Below are 24,223 nucleotides of genomic sequence, written 5' to 3'. Positions count from 1 at the left end.
AGTGTAGCATATTTTCAAACCTTTTAAAAAAAATCTTTCACATTTATAAGTTAATTTTATTCCCATAATTTTCTTTGAGTTAATAGTACAGAGAAAAGGATCAATTTTAGATGAAGAATTTACACCTTAAAAATTAATATTCTAGCTCTAGAAGAGGACCAAGGCTAGACTAGCAGTTCTCCTGACTACTAGTATTTCCTGCTCTTTCCAGCAAAACACATTAAATTCAGGTTCCTAATATATAGTTCCTTGCACACACTTTTACCACATAAAAATAGATGAGTACATAAAAGAGTTTAGTAAGTTCAATACTGAAAGTCAGAAATTTCCCTCTGAAGAAAGAAAGAAGTACTAATTCTGAGAGCATTCTCTTGGGTCTTCTGATGGGTTTTACAAAGGCTATGATACCATTTAGTATACTTAATTTTGCTCAGAAGCATCAGGAAAAAAATTATATAAGCTCCAGAGTACATAGTCTCATATTTGACTCTGGAATATGTAAAACAGATTAGAAAACACAAATTCCACTTTATCTCTACCTCTTAAAACAAAAGACAAATCCAAACTCCAAAGATTGTGGTGTTTTTTAATACACAGAGGCTTCTTAACTGCCTGATCCATATAGATTGTATTTATTTAGTGAAAACATGTATTCATTTATCAGAAATGCAGTCATTCTTTTATTCCAATAGAAATTATTATTCATGTAAAATAAATTGATTCCAGTTTAATTGTCCACCGGCTGTGACTGTAAAGCAAACTGTGTGAGCCTTACAGTCGAATCTTTAGCACAGGCGGAAATGAGGACATAAACCTCTAAAATACAGTTCATTTTGGGTCATCGTTTAAGACCTCATATTCTGTCCAATACTCAGAGTAAATTACATTGTGGTTATGACGCTATTAATCACATCATATCTTCTGCACATCCAAAGAAAAATATAATTTCTCTATATCTCTATCTATATTACTTTACTCAGTGAAAATTGCTCAATTATTCTTCATATTGAAGAAAAATTACAGAAAGAAAGTTAATTAAAGAACTCAAAACATTAACATGCAACAATAATAAAAGTGGAGAAGAGTAAATGACATAAAATAAAACCATACTTCCATTTATGGGCTATAGAGCAAAATAAGGCCTGACTTAAAAAACTATTACTGTGTATAAATTAAAGTATTGAAAGAGCACAGAAATAAAGGAAACATATCTTAAAAGATGGAACAAAGAACCTTTAGCACATTCATGACAGTTGTATGACATGTATTATGGCAAGATGTAGTGTGAGTTGAAATTTTGAAATTTGGCCAAACAGCTTATGGAAAGTTGATGTGAAATTAGCAGAGTTAACAATCTCTGATTTTAGAAGTGTTTTAATTTAAGCAGAGTTTTTATTTACATTGGTTGTTAGGATCCATATTTCATATATATATATATATATATATATATATATATATATGTATATATATATATATATATATATATATATATATATATATATATATTTCCTGGCAAGTGAATGAGTCAAAATTTAGCTTGGAATGATGAAGTTTACAAAATCTTTTTGTTCCTGTCTATGAATGAAAAAGTACCTCAAATATTTTTAAGTAATTCTTGTATATTAACTGTCTTATTTTATTAGTTAATTTCTTCTAAAGTTTAAGTTTAATTGAATCTCACTACACACACTTTTTTGCTCGTTGTGTCTGCTTTCATATGGCTGCAGTTTCCCAGCAAACACATCTCTCACAGCCTGTCGCTGTGAAGAAACACTGAATTTGTGGTTCAGAAAGTCTGGGTTTGGGGTTTCCTACCATGTAAAATCTTGTATTGGGGCAAATCAATCAACTGTGATTCCACATTTGTGCAATAGGAATAATCATAGCTTCCCTTCTTAACCCAGGAATTGTGAGAGTCAAGTGAAATTGTGTAACAAGCATTATAAATGTAAGAGGTTATCTTTTATGAAATACAAAATCCATTTATCTACTTACTGCTTCAAAATGCATTTAGTAAAAGCTTACAATAAACAGACCAACCAAAATAGTCCCTATCTACAAAAGAAATAAATCTCAGAGTCCCAAGAAATTTCTCCTTTGTCTGGACACAGACAATGCCAGCAGCGTCCATCTCCCACCACTCCCTTTAGCTACGTTCCCTGTAATTTTTCTATGCATTTCCCTCTTGCAGGGGTCATCTTAGTCTTTACAGTTCAACTGTACACTTTTTGGGGTGGTGACTATAACCGGTTTGCCCCCCTATAGCTGCTGGAGTGGACACATACTAACACATTTTTCTTTGCTTGGTGATTGTGAATGGCTGAGAAACTCACTTTGGAAATGTGTCCAGATGGGTGGAAGGATAGTCTGTTCTCAGCCTGTCTATATGCATATTTGATATGCAAATCAAATAATAAGTGCTGCCTTGGCCATTGGCCACCTGATTGGCTGTAGGACAGCCAAATGGATCTGATTAATATCCGTAGAGATTCACAAAGGCCTGCTGTTAATAAAATGTGGTGTTTCCAGCAGAGTGCCATTGAAGTGCTGTGTATCCTCCACTGTTGCCATAAAATGTGTGCTGAACTGTATTTTAAATTTCTGTACCAACATGACACAACAAATTAAAATGAGTCACATTCCCTGGAAAACACTTCTTGATATTCCAGAAATATATTCATTCTTTAGCATCTAAATTGCTTCCAATAAATTAATAGAATTAATTATCAATTTAAGGACAGTGATTTAAAAGGTTAGAGGACATGGATGGATAGAAGTGAGTTATCAAGGGTATGGATAGGATGGAGGTGAGTTACAACGTTGACAAATGGTCACTGGAATTGAATCCCAGTGACATGCATTTAGGCTAATGGTTGGCAGCAGAAGGTAGAGAGGCAGATGCAGAATGAGGAGAGGAGAACACAGCTGAAGGAGAGAAGGATAAGGATATAAAATAACAAAAGAAAGAAGTGAAAACAAAGAAGAAAAGGAAGGAGAGATCACTGAAAAAGAAGAAAAACAGAAAGAAAAAATAGTAAAAGAAGCTACCATCTAAGTAACTACTTTTTTTTTTTTGGCATTTTTCCAGGAAAATTTTTTCCATGATTTTGATTGGTTTTCCCAAGTCTATCTTCTGATCATGGATCTTTTCCTCAGAATGAAAAGACTATCTTTACATGAGTGTACATTCCAAAGTTGCTTTCTTTTTTTTAAATATATTTTTATTGATTTCAGAGAGGAAGAGAAAGGGAGAGAGAGATAGAGACATCAGTGATTAGAGAGAATCATTGATGGGCTGCCGCCTGCACATCCCAACTGGGGATTGAGCCTGCAACCCGGGCATGTGCCCTGATGGGGAATCAAACCGTGACCTCCTGGCTTGTAAGTTGACACTCAACCACTGAGCCACGGTGGCTGGGCAAAAGTTGCTTCTTTATTAGATTTGATTGCTCTTCGTGCTTTAACAGCTATACTGAACTTAATTACTTTTCCCTACATCAAAAAACAGCTTCTGTCACCACAAACATACACATAGAATTGATTATGCTCCTTTGGCTGGCCATCTTCATAGCTTTTGGATGCCACTGTCTCAGGTGGCCGCCCCCTTTCCTACTCTTGATGAGACATGAGGAGAGGAACACAGCTGGTGTGCAGTGTGATTATAACGTGGACACCTGTAATGAGTATCATTTTATTTCTGCTCCTCCAGCATTTTATGACTTCCAATGGAATTCTGAGTACTTCTTTCTGATCATATACATATCTGGGGAGAGTGGTCTTGGGGTTCCTAGCACTATACACTTCCATATGTAATGTAATCCTATCTAATAAAAGAGTAATATGCAAATTGACTGTTACACCAAGACACAAGGTGGCTGCGCCCATGTGGTCAAAGATGGCTGCCCCCATGTGGACACAAGATGGCTGCCACAAGATGGCCTGCAAGGGAGGGCAGTTGTGGAAAGTTAGGGGTGACCAGGCCAGCAGAGGAGGGCAGTTGGGGGTGACCAGGCTAGCAGAGGAGGGCAGTTGGGGGAGACCAGGCCAGCAGGGGAGGGCAGTTGGGGGGACCAGGCCTGCAGGGGAGGGCAGTTAGGGGCTATAGGGCAATCAGGGAGGGAAGTTAGGGTTGACCAGGCTGGCAGAGGAGGGCAGTTGGGAGAGACCAGGTCAACAGGGGAGGGCAGTTGGGGGGGACCAAGACTGCAGGGGAGGGCAGTTGGGGGGGCCAGGCCTGCAGAGGAGAGCAGTTGGGGGGAACCAGGCCTGCAGTGGAGGGCAGTTGGGGGGGGGGGACCAGGCCTGCAGGGGAGGGCAGTTGGGGGGAACCAGGCCTGCAGGGGAGGGCAGTTGCGGGGGACCAGGCCTACAGGGGAGAGCAGTTAGGGGTGACCAGGCCTGCAGGGGAGGGCAGTTAGGGGCTATCGGGCTGGCAGTGGAGCAGTTAGGCATCAATCAGGCTGGCAAGGGAGTGGTTAGGGGGTGATCAGGCTTCTAGGCAGAAACAGTTAGGGGCAATCAGGAAGGCAGGCAGGCGAGCAGTTGAGAGCCAGCAGTCCTGGATTGTGAGAGGGATGTCTGACCGTCCATTTAGGCCCGATCCCACCGGGATCGGGCCTAAATGGGCGGTCAGACATCCCTCAAGGGGTCCCAGATTGGAGAGGGTGCAGGCTGGGCTGAGGGACACCCCCCCTCTTGCATGAATTTCATGCACCGGCCTCTAGTTATCCAATAAAAAGTATCTAATTACTAAAGGGTAATAAGGACCATGGGGAAAATATATATTTCCAATGCTGTGTATCAAGGTCATATTTTTTACCTTGGTTCCCCCATCTCCCACAGTTGGCTAAAAGGAGGGGGGGGCAAAAAAAGAGAAAAGAATAAAGTTTAATCTCCCCTGCTTTTGTTTTGCAAAGAGCATGCCAGTTAAAGGGATTATGCCCAGAATCCCTGAATTGGGCTTTGAGACTGAAGGAGAGTTTATGGAAGGAGGAACATGCAGAGGAAGAGATGAAGGGATTTCAGCTGTGGGTAGGAAATATCTAAGGGAAGGTGGAAAAAGAACAGAGGTAAGTGGGTGCTTTGGCTACTCCTTGAGAGAGGGTCTGTGCATGAGGACAAGAGTGAGGGACAGCTCAATAAAGGGGCAATACAAGAGGTATTGCTGTTCCTGCCAGTGGAAGCACAGCTGCGGGTCTCGTGCAGGTGCACCAGCTATCCCTCCTGCTGCCTGTGGAGCAGAGCTTTCCTTGCTAGTCTCTAGGGAGCTACTCATACACGTGGTGGCCATCAGTGGTGACAATCAGCACCGAGGTTCCTAGGGTTCCATCTGACGTCTTATAGGTTACCTTCCCCAAACACCTGCATACACATCTACTTAAACTCTCACACACACTCACCATGTCCCATAAGAGCAATGAGCACAGGAAAAGCAGAGATAGGGCTGAGGATCTTTAATTGGTTTAGGGGGAGGAAAGTCCTTTGCATCTGAATTTGGGGATAGGTGGTGAATAAAACCAGTTCTCCCCTCTCTCCAATCTGGAACATTGGTTAAATACTTACCCGGGATACTTCAACTTGTGAACTAAGTTTTTCTACTCCAACAGATGTATTTAACCATTGAGTAACTCAATTGAGTTCAGGTAAATGGAAGATAATTAATTTAGAGAGCACAGAAATTAATTTAATATCCTTTAAATATATATGATGATTTTTGCATACTCATTTGTGTATGTAACCACTTGAAACCACACACATGCCAACACTCACATGCACATCTGTGGCCAGGCTTTCATTCCTTGCATTCTATGTAAGTCCTAGTTATGTTGACAGACTCTATTCAATACCAAACTGATGCCTGGAAGAAAGGAGACTTGAATCCCTGTGGACAAATAATTAATTAATTCAATTAGTGTCTATGGAGCCTGCAAGATTAAAGACCCTGTGCTGGCTTTGGGGGCTGACACATTGTATTAGATGCGATCCTTGTTTTTAAACAACTCAAAATCCAGTAAGAGCATAAAGCACAGCACTGTAAGTGACATAGTGGGTAATTTACATACATGAATGAGTAAATGAGACATAAACACATGGACATGTAACAAGATGAATTATTAAAACAGACACAAAAGCTGTAACAAGGAAAATTATTTTTTTCTTTATTGATTAAGGTATTACATATGTGTCCTTATCCCCACATTGCCCCCTCACCCCCCACTCATGACCTCACTTCCCTGGTGTCTGTGTCCATTGGTTAGGCTTATATGCATGCATACAAGACCTTTGGTTGATCTCTCCCCCTTAGCTTTCTGTAACCATCCATGGGGAAAAGGGGGCACCTTGTATGCTATCCTTTATCCTGATCACTGGGGAGAAAACAACAGCTTTAAATGCAAGCCTGTTGAGGGAGCAATTAGGATGAGGTAGAGCTATGGGCTTTGAGAAAGAGCATCAAAAGGCATGAGGAGGAGTGGTTATGTAAGCCTGGAAAAAAACACATCTGTATATTATTAGTTTCTGCAACTGCAGAATCCGCTAGGGTGACTTCTTCAACATGAGGCTATCAGGAGCACAAGGGCCTTAGTGCCAGTGGCTAAGGTCTCTGCAAGTGAGTATGTGGCCAGGGGACTGAAAACTGCTCAGGGGCATTGCCAAGCCTGCCCCACGCAGCACAGACTGCGGATGAGGGAGGATCCACGTCAATGGCAGCACTGGGTCACAAAGAGAGCAGGGGTGAGTATGCCTCCACCATGAGTGGTAAACCTGCCTACTTCCTGGCTTCCTAGCCCCAATTCTCAATGATATGGTTTCCTGAGTTAAGGAACACCTTGCTAATGCAGATACACTGTGGAAGAGATTCCTCCTTTGGTCTCTAGGTAGACCACATGAAGTTCCCTTCAATTGCAAACTCAGCTGAATTTGAATTTCCCATCAAAAGTAGTTGCTCAGAGGAGACTTAAATGATGTAGGAACCGATCTTATTATTAATATTAAGTTTATAAGTTTTACCACAAAGTAAAAGGTAAGGCATGTGTGGTAAAAGCCATACATATAATTCAAAATGTTAAGATAATTTAGAATTGACAATAAAAATGCAAAGTAAAAGAGTCTTTACATCCTACACACACTACATATTTAATAAAGCTCAAATGAAGTCAATGACATGGGATAATTCTTACAAAAACTAACAATTGTTATTCACCATCCTACCTGAAGCCAATGCAAGGTCTTTTCTATGTTGAGGAAAACTAACAACAACAAAAAAGATAAAATATCACAATAATAAGTCCTCAAGCTACAATTTAGCACCAATTTATCAATTCCATTAGAGAGCACATCCAGCTCATTAAAAACAACAAGCTAACCCGTCTATAAATTGCTTCACCATAATCCAATATTGGCAAAATAACTGGGTAAGAAATATAGTGCCTGTCTGAAATATTAGCAATTAGTTATAAAATAGACAGTTTTTCTAAAATATCATGTATTTTACTATGTACTAATGCTCCTTAAATTGAACTGAAACATTTATTCTCTATTTTTTTAACGTGTCTTTTCCTCCCAATACATTCAAGAGTTAGGACCACCACAAATATGGATTCAACCCACATAGAAACCAGATTGAGCTCTTTGTGAATCCTCTTCTTGGCTTGCAGATAATCACCTTCTGGTTTTGACCTCATATGACCAAGAGAGGAAGCTCATTTATATGTGGAATTTTAAAACAACAATTCATAGATACAGACAACAGATTGATGGTTGCTAGAGGTGGCGGAAGGAGTGGGCAAAATGGGTGAAGGTAGTCAAAAGATGCAAACTTCCATTTATAAAATAAATAAGTCATAGGATATAATGTACATGATGATGACAATAGCTAACAATACTATATTATATATTAGAAAGTTGCTAAGAAAGTAGATTTTTAAAATTCTCATCACAAGAGGAAAAATATTATAACTGTGTGCTGATGAGTGTTAACTAGACTAATATTGTGGTGATCATTTCACAATATATACAAATAGCAATCATTATGTTGTATACCTTAAACTAATGTATAGTTATATGTCAATTATATCTCAATAAAAAAGAAAATATGAGAGGAAGAAAGCATGTAATAGATTCATATTTCAGGCCTCAAAGAAAAGCCTCTTTTTTTATTGATTTTGAGAGAGAGAGAGAGAGAGAGAGAGAGAGAGAGAGAGAGAGAGATGAGTAATCCAAGTGAAATTGAGTGGTGTCTGCAGAATTGGAAAGAAGTCAGCAGACTTGAGAAACATTTAGGGGTAAGACTGAGGAACTTGAGGAATGAGATGCAGAGGCGGCAGGGACAACATCATATCAAGGGTAATCTCCTGAATTCTACTTTGTGCAACTGATAGGATGGCGGTGCTCTTGAGTGTGACTGGAACACACAGGGAAGGAAGAAAAGGAGTTTCATTCTGTATGTGCTAAGTTAAAATGTCATTGAAAGGTGCTAGTAGACAGGTCTGGGCCCAAGAGTGTTGAACAATAGATGATAATTAGAACTAAAACTCAACTTTTACTATCCCTTATAAGTGGCACCACTAGGGACTATACAGTGTGTGTGCTTAAGGCAAACAACCACCCACCACCTCTCAAGCACATACACCATTACCGGGATGTAGGAAACAGCTAAGCTACAATGATATTTGGAATATTTACATATTTCTTGGTCCCATGCAGTTACTCTCTATAGTAGCCCTTGTCGACTATAGACGGCTCTTCAGATAACCACAACATGCTGAGAGTAGTTCTCTGAACAGCTAGATTAAGATAGACTATCCTCAGCAAGCTTTTCCTTGAGGGCTGAAATGTGAAATCCACTTTTTGACATCTCACCTTCATTTGAAAACCGACTTCTTAGGCATTTCCTTCTAAGAGGTGACTCCAGTTAATTCCTTTGCTGCCTCAGATTAGGAACTGAGAACAATAGAGCTAAAATGATTTTAAAGGTCATCCTCATACTACAGATGAAGAAAGTAAGGCCCAAAACAAAGACAGATTGGCCCTGGCTGAGTAGCTCAGTTCGTTAGAGCCTCATCCCCAACCAAGGTTGATCCCTGGTCAGTGCACATACAAGAATCAAGCAATAAATGCATAAATAAGTGGAACAACAAAATCAATGTTTCTCTCTCTCTCTCTTTCTCTCTCCCTCTCTTCTACTCTAAAAATAAATAAACAAATTAATAATTATTTTAAAAAAACAATAAAGACATATTTAGTCTCCTCCTCCCATTTTAGGCATTTTTTTTCTTTTGTGAATAATTTTAAAGTGAGACTAAACCACATCGATAGCCTATTACCTCCATCCCAGCCTCTGGAAAGAACAATCTAGGGGACTGAGATAGAAACAGTGTGTTCTTAGCCTCTCTGTCCTCTGACAGTGCTGCCTGGAAGTTAGTAATAAAATTTTATTCAGGATATTGTGTTCTTTACTCACTGAAAATGTCAGGCTGGTCACTGTGATGTATTTTCTAAATTAGTGATTGGGAGTTAAGTTGCTAATCCTTTTAGAGAACATCTATTTATTTTCAAATTATAAAAAATTCAAAAGGTATCTGGCCCCACCTCCAACTCAATTGATTACTCTTGGAACACAACTCTCAGGAAGCCCTTTATTGAGACTATAAGGATAAGGCTTAGCAAGGGCTTTGTCATCATTACCATTCTAACCAGTGGTAAAGAATGAAATATTATTAATAAAAAGCAACCTAGCAGTTTGGTTCTGCTTATTCTTTGGGGTTTTAAATCAAAATCAATGTGACTTTTTAAAGTAAACCCTGGGTGGAGTTTAAAATGCTGAATGTGCATGAATTATGCATACACACAAGGTCTACAGCCTCAGGTGCATTGTTAGTAAATCAAATACCATGAATATAAATCCATTCCAATAGCTTCTTTGAGGGGACTGGGGCTGTTGCTCCGAGCGGCACAACATTAACGCCGTAGGTAGGAAGGGCCCTGCTCTCACGGAGAGATGTTGGTCTGTGTAGGTGTTGGAAGTGGTCCAGTGATAATGTATGTATAAAAGCTAAAGTGGTGATGACTGAGACACCTGTAAGCCATTTAACAATTAGCCATATACTTTTGTTGAATGCCAACTGTGTGCAAGTTCCCACTTTTGGACTCAAAATGAAGAAGAGTGGATTCCCTCTATGATAAATCGTAATCCAGTGGATGGTTAGCGCACCTAACTACAACACCACAAAATAAACAAGGTGCCGTGGGAGAGGTCATGAGCTCAACTCAAATTGGCCTTCCAGGTCCCAGAGAAAAGAGTCTGTGACAGAGTTGCTATGATGTTTGGTGTCCCCCAAATTTATTTGAGAGCTTACATAACATTGTCTAACAAACTACAGGCCTAATGTTATTTATCACAAAATTTAAGAACTAAGCGGTCATCTAGTCCACACTGGCCTTTTCAAAGGTGTGAAAACCAGGGCTGAGAGAATTTAATATCATAGGATAGTTGATCATGTTATTAACCTTATATATATTTATGCATACTTATTAACTTACATATATTGTAACTATATTATATATTATCTATAACATATAATACATATTTATAAATGATTTTATGTGTGTATACATGAGTATATAGATAAATACATAAATGTAGACATAGATGTAGATATGTAATGGCTAGCAGATTATTTTTCAGAACCATCAGTCAATTGCATTATATTAAAACCAACTACATTTAGATCCAAGGCATCATTTGCCAAAAAAAAAAAGCTGCTTAATCTATTTTTATATCTCTTCTTCCTTGAACCCCATGAGTAAAATAAATCCTCTCAAGAAGTCTGGGAAGAATAAGCAATGAATGATAGAACTTTGATGGTCCTGGAAAAGTAACATCACCTGGTAAGTAATATTTATTATCAAACCATTGCTTCCTCTGGAACACACATCACAGTAATTAGCTTAAGGGACTCTGCTTCAGTAGTGCAGGAACTGGCTGGTGGAGGGCCTGCGTCTTCTATCTCATTCGAAATAGACTCCAAAGAAATAGTGACAAAGGGAACTTTAAATTGTAACTGAGGAGGCAAGGGATTAGAAAGAGCTGGGCTCTGAGACTGGCTGGAACTTAAATATGAGCATTGTATAGGAGAGATTTATTAAGCTCCATGACCTCTGTGGGCTATCTCTTTGCCAAAATCAAACCCCATTCTGATATTTCCCCATGGGCTACAGAATGATAACAGAGAAGGCTTTGGCTCTGACACTGTAAAAATTGTAGGCTTGTTTCATATTTTGTTTGTATAATAAGCTGCCCCAGTGGAGACATAAGGCTGCAAGATGAGGCAGAGAATAATCAAACCAATTTCTTACTCTGGGACAAGGAGACGCTTACAGAGGCTTCGCAAGGTGAGAACAAAGCCCTGACTTGTCCTCCTGAAAAGCCATCGGCTGTTGGGTCCGAGTGAGGCCTGTACCACTAAGGCCACAGCAAGAATGTAAGGAGAATAAATCATTTTTAGGAAATAAAAACAAATTTACACATTAGAGCTTTCTAATAGAATTTTTACTGAAAGCCCCAAAGCATTTCCCTTCTCTTCTCTCATTTTATCATCACCGGATGTTTCTGAGGCAAAGACAGGTGAGATGTTCCTTTATTTTATCGAAGAAAAGTTAAACGTAGTGATTTAAGATCGCTAAGAAATAAACTGTTACCTGAGCTATTCAGAGTGGTCCAGGGCCTACCAATTTTGGATTCGTGTTCTTGAGAACTTTGAGCTCAATCTCTCATGTCCTATCTCCTGACTCTCACCTCTATGCAAGCGACGTCCTCTGTTCAGGAGGCAGCTGTGTGACATCCTATTTCCACATGTGCCCTGGACTATCTGAACCAAATTTCACTATATGTACTGACCAATTGGCTTCAGTTAATCAAGTGATTATGCCTGTCATAATAATGCATGTGGTCGAATTTTTTGGTAAATAACACATGGCATGTGTCAAAAATCATTTTGTGCCAAATCTACCTCACTCATCCCCTCCTTAATCCAGTGCTCTCAGAGTTGCATAAATTTTGCTCTACTCGTAACTTTCCAGAGCTGTGATGTTTCTTGTGCTTTTTGTTCATATTCTTTTCATTCGATTCCCCTCTTTTGAATTCAACTCAAGAAAACAAATTGTTTACTATGACACTTCCTATTAGGTCTCACGCTGCTTCTTCCATCATATAATTTAGCTTTAAAAAGCCTCAAATTAAGCAAAAGACATTATTAAATGCTCTAATTATCCATGAGACAAAACTAAAATAGAAGAATCTATATATTATATAGTATATCACAAATTTTGAGATAGCAAGAAATAAAATAAATTTTCTTGGTGAATCTTCTAAATTCTGTATTGGGATTTGGTTTCTTTTTTATTTGAGGCATTTCTTCATATAACCAACTATTTGATTAGGTCTTGTTATTTTTATCCCACACCTAACATACATAAAAGAAATAAGCTTCATTACCATCACTCTTTAAAAAATAAATGGCCTGTTTTGTCTGTAGCTCTGAGTATCAAAGTCTCAGTAGTACTTGTCAACTATGTCCATCCATTTTAGAAAATAGTGATTATAACAAAGGTGAACAGTCACTGAATATTTCCAATGTACCACTATTCATAGGGTTTTACATATATAAACTCATTTAATTTTGATGACAATTCTATGACAATTATCAGCCCCATTTTACATTTAAAGAAACTATGGCGCGCACACACACACAGACACACACACAGACACACACAAAAGGAAGGAAGGAAGGAAGGAAGGAAGGAAGGAAGGAAGGAAGGAAGGAAGGAAGGAAGGAAGGAAGGAAGGAGGAAAGAAGGAAGGCTGGCAGGAAGGAAGGAGGAAAGAAGGAAGGCTGGCAGGAAGGAAGGAAGGAAGGAAGGAAGGAAGGAAGGAAGGAAGGAAGGAAGGAAGGAAGGAAGGAAGGAAACTTAATTGACATTAAGGTAAGCAGATCCAGGTCCTTCACTCTAAACTCTTTTGTCTTCATCTATTGCTTTTCTGTCTGTAACAATGTTAGATATGAGAGGCAAGTAATTTAGGTCTTCAGAAATAGCACAAAAAAATCATTATAAGTGTATAACTCACCCTAAAATAAAATTATATTCAGTGTATTCCACAGGTATTCTAAGCATGAATGTATACATAAAAATACAAATAGTTCCCAGCCCTAGGTGCAGCCTGTGTCCATCTTATCCACTGTCCTCTTTGATCAGTTGGCCTTTCCACTCACATCATGGAAAGCCAGCAATGGCCATAGTCTCTGTACCTTGAGCTTGCCCAGTAACTTCTATAACATGTATGCCTTCCACCTGTTTTCCTTCATATTGCCTGGCTGCCTTTCTCATTCCAGCTCCATATTTGCATGCCTTATATCTGCCTCTGATTCTCCTCACTTTGCCAACATGTTCAGTCCTTTGCCTCTGCACCCGTCATCACCTCTCAACTCTGCATGTTCGTAGATCTGAATAGTCTCTGTAGCTTGGAGGAAGAGATTACAGAATTTCTGGACTCTCGTGCCTGCTCCAGGTTCTCTGCCACAGAATGTATCCTTGCACCAGGCTAAAATAAGTAGCCTGTTTTCTGCTAATAGCTTGCTCATGCTTCTGTAATTTCTCTGTGAAAATCATGTTTGTTTTCCACCAGAAAAATCTCTGCAAAATCTCTGAGTAGAGGAGCCATGTCTTCTTCCCAGTCACCGTGCTTAACACAGTGCCTGCTGTGTTGCTGGTGAGTGATGAAAGCCTCTCTGAACTGAAATAAAATGTACCAATTTGTTCTGCAAGGAGGGTTGAGGTAGAGAAGAACCCAGGAATAAGGCTCAGGAATAAACCAAACAAACAGGTTAAAATGCAAGACTGGGAGGTCAAGAAGACTGAGGATGGAAGAAGTTTATTACCAGAAATGAAATAATAGTTAAGGATACTGTAATAACACTGCATAAGTGCAGGACAAACTAAGTGTTTTGTGAGGCATCTCAACTAAAGAAGCGGGAAGCCATAAAACTGTTTTCAAATATGTTTTGATGTTGACAACAATGTGCAACTAATCAACCATCATTTCCTAAGTACCTAATATGCTTATAGCATTATACTATCCACAGAAAAATTCTAGATGTGTTCAGAAAAAAAAAATGTCTTCTAGGAGATTACAACACTCCTTGGGAAATGAAATCAATGTATAAGAAAACATTAGAAAATCATAAAAAACAATACTCAGTTAACTATTATATTACATAATGTGGATTGCTGCTTCATTCATTTATCCATTCACTAATATCTAGAAAGCCCTATGTGTATTTTCTTGTGTCAGATACTTATTTAGCAAAAGACCTTTGCTGAACTCAGTGTGATGGTGGAAATAATTTCTATTTTGCTAGTGTTAATATTTGTCAAGCCTATTAATACGGAACTATAGTGCTTGCAATTGCCGAGAGAGCTGACAGATTTTGGCCCAGATAGATTTTGTTGGATACACACTACAGAATACACCTTAGTTACCATGAGCTTCTTTAGAGTTGAGAATTGTACAATATTGAAATATCTTGCTCTTTACATTGTATTCCTTAATAATCCTATCTAATAAAAGGGTAATATGCAAATTGACCATCACTCCAACACAAGATGGCCACCCCCATGTGGTCAAAGATGGCCACCCCCATGTGGACACAAGATGGCCACCACAAAATGGCCAGCAGGGGAGGGCAGTTGGGGGTGATCAGGCCTGCAGGGGAGGGCAGTTAGGGGTGACCAGCCAGCAGAGTAGGGCAGTTGGGGGTGATCAGGCCTGTAGAGGAGGACAGTTGTGGGGGACCCAAGCCTGCAGGGGAGGGCAGTTGGGGGAGACCATGCCTGCAGGGGAGGGCAGTTAGGGAGGACCAGGCTGGCAAGGGAGGGAAGTTAGGGGTGACTGGGCCAGCAGGGGAGGGAAGTTAAGGGTGACCAGGCTGGCAGGGGAGGGCAGTTAGGGGCAATTGGGCTGGCAGGGGAGCAGTTAGGCATCGATCAGGCTGGCAGGGGTGTGGTTAGTGGGTGATCAGGCTGGCAGGCAGAGCAGTTAGGGGCAATCAGGCAGGCAGGCAGGCGAGCAGTTGGGAGCCAGCAGTCCTGGATTATGAGAGGGATCCCAAATTGTAGAAGGTGAAGGCTGGGCTGAGGGACACATAGTTCCTCTACCCCCCCCCCAACCCCCCCCCCCCCCCCGTGCATGAATCTCGTGTACAGGGCCTCTGGTTTTATTAATAATGAGTATTTGTAATCCAGCACACACTGATAATTCAGCCTTAAAGCAGTATCCTTTTTTTAAATGTATATTTTTATTTATTTCAGAGAGGAAGGGAGAGGGAGAGAGAGATAAAAACATCAATGATGAGAGAGAATCATTGATCAACTCCTTCATGCCCCCTACTGGGGATCTAGCCCAAAACCCAGGTATGTGCCCTGACGGGGAATCCATCTATAACCTCCTGGTTCATAGATTGATGGTCAACCACTGAGCCACACTAGCCGGGCCTTAGAGCAGTATCTTAAGTCAGTAACCTGTCTTAGAAACCCCTGAATTCAAAGTGCTCCATATAGGATGTTTGTTATCAGAATAATATGAGTCCTGGGTCATCAATCTCCATTTGAGACTCATCCAGTTCATTTCTGAACTGATTTTCCCTGATGTTTCATTCGGGAAAACTATATATGAATTGTTGTGCTGTGATGAATCTAAATGTATGATCTAATCCAACTCCAGGGCTGTGTTAAGTCGCTGTAGAATGCCAATATGATGAAACACTGGTTGTAGGAAATAAATTTTAAAGGCTCTACATTTCTAAATCAGGGGGAGCCACTTTTACTGCTCTGTGTGTTTCTCCAGATGACAATGTGGGACTCCACAAATGAAATGACAAACAACTCCACTTTGGAATTCTATGTATTGAATTGTGATTTACAGAATGGTACATCTCTTAAAGAGGAGAAACTAAACCTAACCTTGTAGTTTATTGCCAAAAACTTTTCCACCACAGTAATGTAATTGTTTGGTAGAAATCAAGGAGCAAAGGAATGAATTAAATGGGATCTAGCCGGTCCTTTCACCAAAAGCAGATAAGCTTGTTTTGAAGTCCACCCTCACCTCCTCACCCCTTCCACAAATAGATTTGATTTTAATCTTTCAATTCTCCTCTCTTAACCCCTCCCAGTTCAAGGGGTCTGGTAAAGGGAATTTCTTGATCCTTTAAACAGAACATTGTAAAGCCAATCAAGTTTTCAGATTAAGCTTAGCTACTCATTAAAATTGCTCAATAAAATAATTATAACAATTATCAAGACCCATAATTCCTTCCATAACAATTTTTAAAATATTTCAACTTAATATAACCTGCGAGCTTGGTAAAATCCAAGGTCAACTAACAGAATGTGAAACAAAGAGTAAAACATAGTCAAGACAAATAAAACAATTCACCAAAAAATCTTTGAGCCTTGTAGTCAGCTCTAAAGTTGCATACAAAGTTTATTTCTATATCACACATCTCTAAGCTCTGTATCATATAGGAGAATGACAGCAAAAGAAACTTACATTGCCAATTTATGCACAGACAGAACTCAAATGATCTTTTCACTATTATTTTTTGTTTGTTTCTTGTTAAGGTATAGCATATACAATAAATGCACAGATCTAAAGTGTATACATTGCAAGTTTTAGTTTGTACACTTTGACAATTCTTACAGCCACCTAACTACCACCAAAATCGAGACATAGAATGTTTACATTACTTTAGAAAGTTCTGTTATGCCCTTTTCATTTAACTCACCCCCAGCAATCGTGTGTGTGTGTGTGTGTGTGTGTGTGTGTGTGTACACTTGATATATTTTAAACATAAGCCCTTTGTCAGGTATATTATGGTATATTTCTTTAATTTTTAATGGTGCCTTTCAAAAAAAGTTTAATTTTGATAGTGAAAATTTCGGGACTTTCATTTTTTGTCTGTTTCATGTTTATTTTCTGTGTTCTCCTTCAGATGTTGTATAGTGTCTTTATATGTACTTCTATGATTCACAACAAGTTAATATTATGTATTGCTTGATTTTTTCCATATAACCTCTAAATTATTCAAGAACCATTCCTTGAAATTACTTCCCTTTGCCCATTGAATATCTTGGTGCCTTTGTAAAAAATGAATTGACAATATATGTGTTGGTATATCTCTGGACTCTATTTAGTTCTGTTATTTGTTGGTCCTTACCACCATATCACATTATCTTATTCTTATATTAAGTCTTGAAATCAGATAGGATAAGGCCATCAATTTTGTTGTTGTTTTCAAGTTTGTTTTGTCTATTCTAGGTCCTTTGTATTCCATATAAATTTCAGGATCAGTTTGTGCATTCTTTTGTTTGTTTGTTTGTTTGTTTGTTAATCCTCACCCAAGGATATTTTTTCCATTGATTTTTTTTTTTTTTTTACAGAGAAAGGAGGGAAGGAGGTGGAAAAAGGGGACAGAGAGAGAAACATCGATGTGAGAGAGACACATCCATTGGTTGCCTCCCTCATGTGCTTCAACCAGGGCCAGGAATTGAAACCTCAACCCTTCAGGATGCAGGCAGACGCTCTAACCACTGGGAAACACTGGCTAGGGATGTTTATGCATTTCTATGAACAGCCTGCTGAACTTTGACTAAGACCATATTGACTGTATGGACCAATTTGGAAAGAATAGACATCTTAAAAATAGTGACTTTTCCAATTCACAAGTGCACATATCTCTCCATTTATTTTCCTTAATAACATTTTTTAGTTTTCTGTGTAGAGTTCTTGCACATCACTTATTAGCTTTCTTCCTTGATATTTGATATATTTTGATATGAATAAAAATGTTTCTAAATTGTATTTTTGATACTAAATTGCTAGTTTATATTTTGTGTATTTTGTATATCATGTGATTCTGCTAAATACACTTACTAGGTTTAGTATATTTTTGTAAATTCCTTAATATATTTTATGTAAACAAGCATGCCATCTCTAAATAAAGATGATTTTAATTATTTCAGTTTTTATGCCAGTTTTTTTCTTGCCTTATTGAACTGGCTTGGATTTCAGCACAATAATAAGAGTAGCAATTTCTAAACAAAATTTTTAATTTTTCTAACTAAAGCCAGAACAGTTTTGATAACTACCTGGTAAATCTCAAACTTTAGTAATTCATAATGCTACCAGCAATATGCACTGGTGCCTGTTTGCTTAAAATGCTTTCCAGAACCAGATGTTACCATTACTTAAAACTTTTATCAATCTGATGGATAAGAAATAGTATTTACCATGCTTTAAAGTTGCATGAATATAGGATAAAATAAGATTTCAAAAACATAATTTTACTAATGTATTATAAATATAAAAAATTCAGTATCTTTTCTCTTTATGCCCACTACTGAGAAATGGAAAATGAAAAGCTCAAAACAATTGCTAGTCTTTTTAAAAATATGTTTTTATTGATTTTTGAAAAGAGAGGAAGGGAAAGGGAGAGAGAGAGAGAAACATTGATCAGTTACCTACATGGACCCCAACTGAGGGTCAAACCACAACCTGGGCATATGCCCTGATTGGGAATCGAACCAGTTAGCTTTCATTGTGTGTGATGACACTCAACCAACTGATCCACACTGGCCAGGGCCAATTCCTAGTCTTTTAATTGCTTGGAAATACATTTAATGAGAAGACATAGAGCCTATAGGAGGAAAATTATTAAATGCAAGCAAATATAAAATAAGACAATATTATTAAATGGAATGTAATCCCCATTGTGAATCTTAACACTTTTTTTGTTTTATTTTGTTTGGGGAACTAGATGAAGTTATTTTAAAATTTAGATGATGGAATAAAGCATGGAGAATAATAAAAACAATTTAAAAAAAAAGAATAGTGAAGAGGAGCTTGCTTCTAGCTATGAAAATTTACTGTGAATCCATAATCACAGGGCTGGAATGGACATATAGATTAGAAGAGCAAAAAATGTAAGCCAGAATTACATGGAATGATTAGAGTTAGCTTTTTAGTTCAATAAGATTTTTACACAAATAATTAGTACTAGAAAGGTGGTTATTTATCTGGAAAACACAGAACTAGTTTACCTTCTACTTTACACAAAGATGAATTTGATGCAATTAGTAACATAAATATTAACAATAGTATGAGACTATGTAGAAGGATGTTTATATGACTTTCTATTACAAACCTCCATAAGCAAAATGTGAATTTCAGAAGCCTTTAAAGAAATGAATATATTATGTGTAATTTATTTAAATGTAATAAATATTTAAGGCTAAAGGACCAATAATACAAATTTCATTCTAATTACTAATATGTTTATATATAACAAAAACTATTAATAATAGAAGACTAGGAAGAAAATTAACAACACATATGATTGAAAATGAGTTATTAGAGCAAACATAAAAATATCTACTATAGAGATAATGAGAAGAAGCGTTGATAGAAAAATGTGCACAAGGTTTAAGTAGGCTATTCACTGAAACAAAATCCAAAAGGAGGGTGTGTGTTTGTATAATTCTTTTATTTAAGGAAGGTCACTATTCCAATTGTATAAGTGATGACTAATCATTTCACAGAATATAGGCAAATAAGCAAAGTACTTAAAAAGGAAAATAAAATCCCAAATTTCTCTACCCAGAAATAACACATACTAACTTGGATTGAACAAAATTCCACAGATAGAAGAATTACTTGACAGGTGGATAAAAATATTTTCATATAAAAATGATTCAAAATATATAAGCTTTTTTAGTCAAAGTGTTAAATTTCTCTTTGCTTGAATGTAATTGAAGAAAAATACACTGAAATAAAATTGAAACCTTTGATTGCTGGCTTCAGAAACCACTCTTTCACCAAAGAAAATATTTCCTTAAAGATCATAAGGTTGGAAAATTTTTTTGAAAATAGTAAAAGTCTGGCATCATTTAAAAAATAACTATATTTCCATTATAAAGAATATTTCTACTTGCTGCTATAAAAAATGAATAGCAATCTCATCTTTTCATATTTTCCCCCTCTTCCAAATTTATTTTTATTTACACTGCCAAAATACTACAAGTTACTTAAATCCTACCCTATAACCTGTAATTGCCTGAATTTGTTCTATTTTTAAGTCAGTGCCCACCATCAATTCTTTAATCATGGCTCTTCATTTCTGAGCTGTTTGTTTTAATCTTTTCTAGATTTCAAGTTGTCTTTTCAAGAAGAGTTTACGGTTGCAGTTTCCTGTGCTCTTCCATGCTTAAATATGTTTGCCTATTTTTAAATGCACATGGGTTTTTCTTCAGAACTTTAAGGTATTGCTTTGAATTTTTTAGGGATTTTTTTATTCCTTTCTGGCATTAATTGCTGCTGAGCACAAGACTCATGTTAGCCTGAACTCTCATTGCATCAAGAGTTTGCATAGCCAGATGAGAACATTTTTTCTTTATTCTTGATGCTAAATAACTTTGTCAGAACATAACTCCACATTAAGTATCTTTTCTCATTTTCCTGGAACTTAGTGTGCCTTCTCAATTTGCTGAATCTCTCTTTCTTCATTTAATGAAAAATATCTCTGTTTAAAATTTTGGAAACTATTTATTTTTCTGTTTCATTTGTAAAAGTGCCTTCTTCAGGGACACTGTTGGATCATCTTTCTCTGTCCATGGCTTTTCTTTGTTGGCTTTGAAATACCTTCCTTCTCCTTTGTCTCCTCTTCCTTTCCTCTCTCTGTATTCACTCTGATTATTTATAATTTTTTCTCTTCTTCATTATTCTCAGTGTTATCGCCATCTATGTTGTTCCTTGCTATTTTTCTTTTATTTATTATCTCTATATCAATTTTTGTTCTTTTGAACTGCAATCCCCCTAAATAATCTCATGTATGTTCATTTAAACTGACTCCATATCCATAGTAAGGTGATTTATAGACTGCAATTCATGTGAGGAATTCTCTTCTAGTCCTTTGAATACTTTCTTCTAGTCTAGGTTATTGGTTTCTTTCATGCTGCATCCATTCCTTCTGTCATGTTTCTCCTGAAGCATTTTGCATATTTGATATGCCTTCCCACCATCTGTCTGTGAAGTCGAGTTGTTTTTTCAGGGTAGTTAACTTTGGTCATGGTAGGTTAAATAGACTTTCCTGACATTCTTTGCACTCTCATATCTGTTACAGGAGTCTCTGGAAAAACAAATTTCATTACTTTCTCACTTTATATTGAAAAAAATCAGAAAATACAATTATCTCAGCAGACAGAATAATTGCTAAGTCCCCACAGGTAAAACCCAATTTAATTCATCAAAAATAAGCAAGGCCATAGTTTGAGTGGCAGAGAAAAAATTATATGGGTTTTGAATCCAGACCTAGGATTAGGTTCTCTTGATGCCATATGAACTTTGATTATAACTAACCTCCCTGAGCCTCGGTTTCTAAACCATAAAATGGGAATAAAAAACATCCTTCAAAACTTTGTTTTCAAAGATTAAATGGAACGAAGACCTTAGAACATAATAAATATGAACTTCCTCTTTTGACAAATCACCATTAATTCATTGATTTACTCAACTGACATTTATCACTCTTGGTACTCCATCTAGGAACTGCTTGACACTGAGAATGTAGTTATATACAAGAGAGGCATAGTCCTGCCCTCATGGAGTTTGAAAGAACTATAGTTAATGAGTAATTAAGAAGATTGATATACAGGAAACCTAAATAATGGTATGTTCTGAAATAAAAACAAAAAACTTCAACTAGAATGCAAAGGTCTTTAAAAAATATATCTTATCTGAAGAGGAAGCATTGTGTTACCAAACAAGATCATTCATATATTAATAAGTTTTGTATTGTTTATCAAATTAATTTTGAATATCTTATTTTCCAACTGCCAAAGCTCTATCAAAATATTTATCTTTGGTATTCTACATGGCACATTCAAAGCTGTCCCCGTACTACCACAGCTTGGAAAATGTTTACTCATTTTTTCTACTCTATTTTTGTTCTTATTTTCCTGGACATATGCCCTTTTTAAGAACTAAAATCTACTATTACTCTGTAGGTGCTAAGTATATGCCAGGCATTTTAAGTACATCATTTGTGATCCTAACAGCAGCTGTATCTGATAGGAATTCCCTCTATTTTATGAGTATACTGAATTGAAGCTCAAGAGAGTTTGGTATCTTGCTGTTATTCAGCACAATGTCACTTAACTGGTAAGCAGACCATTACATAGGGTGGTGCCTATTGCTTCAGACATAAAATTTTGGTTGTTGGGTTGTGGAAATGTCCAGGAGTTGGTATCACAAAGATTGTGCAGTCTTGACCTTCAGACAACACAGATTTACCAATTTTGTAATTAATCTCTATAATCCATACCTTTTTTTTCTTTTTATTCCAAATCAAGTGCAAACATTTTTCTAGGTCAAGACTAGTGTCTAACAAGGTTTTGTATCTTGATTAATTATAAGTGTTATAAAATGCAGATCCTTATGTACAACAGACAACTAATAAATATTTACCAACTGATTGAAAAAGAGACAAGAAATGTGTCCTTACCTCCACAGCCTTGTTTTATAGATGCCATTATGCCTATATGGGAAGAAAACAGATTTTTCTTATTGTCTAAGTGTTAGTTGAAATGGCTAATCTATTTTTTGTTTGTTTGTTTTTTGCATTGGAGTTTTTACAAAAACAATTACCCTTGAAGGTAAGGAAAGTTTTTATTTCTTGTTTCTTTTTTCCCTGAACAGGTTTTTCTTTTGGGCTTTGGAGTTGATCTTAATGAAAATAGTTGTAACCAATTAAGATGTGATTAGTTCAGATAACCCACTCTCTTTCTTAATATAATAACTGGTTATTTAAGTAAGGCCTGGTAATGAAAATATGTTCAAAAAATAAATTAATAGCTGTAGATATTTTTTCAATAAGTTGAAGTCAATATTGGTCATACCCTATTTTGGCTGTATCACATCAACAGGAATAATAAATAAAGTTTTATAGTAAAATCAGTGAACAGAAATTTCTTTTTTAATAAAATAAACATTAGGGGCTGGAAGGAGGGGTAAAGAGGGGGGGTAAAGAGGGGGGGGTGAAATGGGAGATATCTCTAATACTATCAACAATAAAAATATATATAAAAAATAAAATAAACAAAAAAGTCACCGCCATACCCTAAATTGTCACATTAGCCCATAACCATTCGCTATGTTACTAGTATTCTCCATTATAGGAATGAGTGATACAACACAATGATGTTCCAGACTTAGCACGCCCTGCACAGCCTCTCACTGTCCCCAGATCCTTTCCTCTTGTTGTTCTTTTTTGACAGGACTTAACAATACTCTTTGTGACAAGCTGTGATTGAAAACGCTCAAGCTGCAAAGCCCAGTAAATATTGGTTTAAATTCGAGTTCATCTTCACCAGTTGTGGGCTCTCAGGCAAATTCTGTAACTTAGAATAGAATCTGAACATACGTCCCTGTTTTTATGATACAAATACTAATACCTATTTCATAGAACTCTTTTGAGGATTAAGAGATTATCAATAAAGAGCCTGACAGCTCCCAGTACATAATAGGTTTGAAAAAAACTGTAGTTTTTCTTTTCTTTTTTCTTCTTTCTTCCCCTCATCAATACATCATTAAGTGAGAATATTCATATTTGTTTCTGTGTTCTAAATATCATGATGTGATCATGGCTTGGGTTTGATGAAAACTATGTTCACATTCTGAAAAGGCCCTGGTATGGTCAAATGTAATAGTGGCCTTGAGATGCATCAAGACTGACAACTGAAATAAATACTTTTTATTATTTTTTAAGTCTTTAGAACACAAAGCTCATTTTTAATGCATTCTTTAAAATTGCCCCCATATTATACATTTGTCCACTGGTATGTGAAAGCATTACCCCTTCATTTCTGGGACCATCTAAAAATAAAATATACTTTTAAAATACACAAAGAAAAAAAGATAGTCAAAGACTCATTTCCTTCCTGTTTCTTTCAATAGAGAATTATTAAGTCATTCAATGCCGTGCACTGCACAGGGATGTGGATACATCAGGGACCTCATGGAGCTTACATTCTAGTTGGGGGAGACAAAGTGTACAAGTAAATATTAGTATATTATGCATTAAAAGGTGACATGTGATATAAAAAAAAGCAAAGCAAGAAA

The sequence above is a fragment of the Cnephaeus nilssonii genome (assembly GCF_951640355.1).
Source record: "Cnephaeus nilssonii genome assembly, chromosome: 10".
In the NCBI taxonomy this organism is placed as follows: domain Eukaryota; kingdom Metazoa; phylum Chordata; class Mammalia; order Chiroptera; family Vespertilionidae; genus Cnephaeus; species Cnephaeus nilssonii.
Note: the sequence above shows the minus strand (reverse complement) of the source record.